The sequence below is a fragment of the Lutra lutra genome, chromosome 3 (genome assembly GCF_902655055.1).
Source record: "Lutra lutra chromosome 3, mLutLut1.2, whole genome shotgun sequence".
NCBI lineage: Eukaryota > Metazoa > Chordata > Mammalia > Carnivora > Mustelidae > Lutra > Lutra lutra.
The window spans coordinates 116,140,351-116,142,295 of record NC_062280.1 but is presented as its reverse complement, the minus strand read 5'-3'; the positions used below and the strand labels follow the sequence as shown (position 1 = coordinate 116,142,295).

Genomic DNA, 1,945 nt, shown 5'->3' with positions numbered 1-1,945 from the left:
AGTTAGAGTCCTTTGTCAGTGCTCGTGGGAATATAAAGTGGTGTATAAAAAGGTACAATGTAGGAAAAATTACAATGGCTCCTCAAAAAATTAAACATAGAATTACCATTATGACCCAACAATTCTACTTCCAGGTAAATACTCAAAAGTTATGAAAGCTGAAACTTGAACAGTTATTTGTACACCAACATTCACAATATTCACAATAGACAAAAGGTGGAAACAACTCAAATGTCTATCAAGGGAAGAATGGATAAAAAAATGTGGTATATACATACAGTGTAATATTATTCAGCCTTAAAAAGGAATGAAATTTTCATTCATAACTACAATATAGGTGAACCTTGAAAACCTTATGCTAAGTGAAATAAACTAGACACAAAAGGACAAGTATTATATGATTCCATCTATACGAATTACCTAGAACAGTCAATTTCATAGAGAAAGAAAGTAGAATACAGGTTACCAGCACCTAGGGGGAGAGATGAATGAGGAGTTTTTGCTTAAATGGTAGAGTTTCTGTTGGGGGTCATAAAAATATCTTGGAAATAGAGATGATGGTGTATAACTATGTGAATGGACTTAATGACACTGAATTATACACTTAAAATATATTGAAATGAAAAATTCAATGTTACATATATTTTACCAGAATTTTTTTTTATTTTTTTTAATTTTTTTTTTTTACAGAATTTTTTTTTTAAAGATTTTATTTATTTATTTGACAGAGAGAAATCACAAGTAAGCAGAGAGGCAGGCAGAGAGAGAGGAGGAAGCAGGCTCCCTGCTGAGCAGAAAGCCCGATGTGGGGCTCGAACCCAGGACCTGGGATCATGACCTGAGCCGAAGGCAGCGGCTTAACCCACTGAGCCACCCAGGTGCCCCTTTTACCAGAACTTTTAAAAAGAAAAAGAAACTAACTGTTACAGCTTTTTTTTTAAGATGGAAGTTTTAAAATATAGGTAATTTTGTGCTCACTTCTGCAGGACATATATTAAAACTGGAACAATACAGAGAAGATTAACATTGTCCCTATGCAAGGATGACATGCAAATTCATGAAGTGTTCCATATTTTTAAAACAATTTTTTAAAAATAAAACAAAATAGGGGCGCCTGGGTGGCTCAGTGGGTTAGGCCGCTGCCTTCGGCTCGGGTCGTGGTCTCAGGGTCCTGGGATCGAGTCCCTCTTCGGGCTCTCTGCTCAGCGGGAAGCCTGCTTCCCTCTCTCTCTCTCTCTGCCTGCCTCTCCGTCTACTTGTGATCTCTCTCTGTCAAATAAATAAATGAAATCTTTAAAAAAAAATAAATTAAAAAAAAATAAAACAAAATACAGTTACTTTTGAAAGAACAAGAAACCACCCAGTCATTGCAGTAGGCCACATCATGTGAATGTATCCCTAATGCTAGTTTGTTTGAGATTGTGGAGGACATCTTTCTGCAGGGGAACTAGCCTGAGTACTAGGTTGCCTCTTGCCACATCCATCCTTGGGGCCATCATCCTTCTTCCCTACTCCAAATTGTGGCTCTTGAAACCACCTACTCCACCTTTCCAAATTGTGGCTCTTGAAGTCTTTCTTCTCCATGTTGACAGTGCCAGTCCTCTCATCCTTCCTTGTGGGCATAGGATCCCACCACCTCACCTCGCAATCTTCTCTGAGGATCTATTGAGTTTAGGCTGCAAACCTGGATTTTTGCACCCCAACTGAAGCACTTGACAGGCTACTGCCATATTTGTGCTCACAGTCAGGTGAAATCCTTTGAATTTGTCAGAAAGCAAAGGTTATGGCCAGAAGGTCTGAGACCCACAGGTGAATCAATAACCAGGGAACAAGGGCAAAGAACCCTAAGGGCCCATGCCAGGAAAGAAAAGTGTTAGAGCCACAGCCCAAAAATGTTGTGAGTCCTGATGAGAAAACTACATGTATTATAAAAATAACAATGCAA

At 38.7% G+C, this 1,945-nt stretch overlaps 1 non-coding gene across 1 annotated transcript; it reads left to right on the top strand.

Annotated features, from left to right (window-relative positions):
• The first annotated feature begins 970 nt into the window (after nucleotides 1-970).
• LOC125096572 (U6 spliceosomal RNA) lies at nucleotides 971-1,077 on the top strand. Its single transcript, XR_007126253.1, has one exon. It is a non-coding gene; the product is annotated as a U6 spliceosomal RNA (small nuclear RNA).
• The last annotated feature ends 868 nt before the right edge of the window (nucleotides 1,078-1,945 follow it).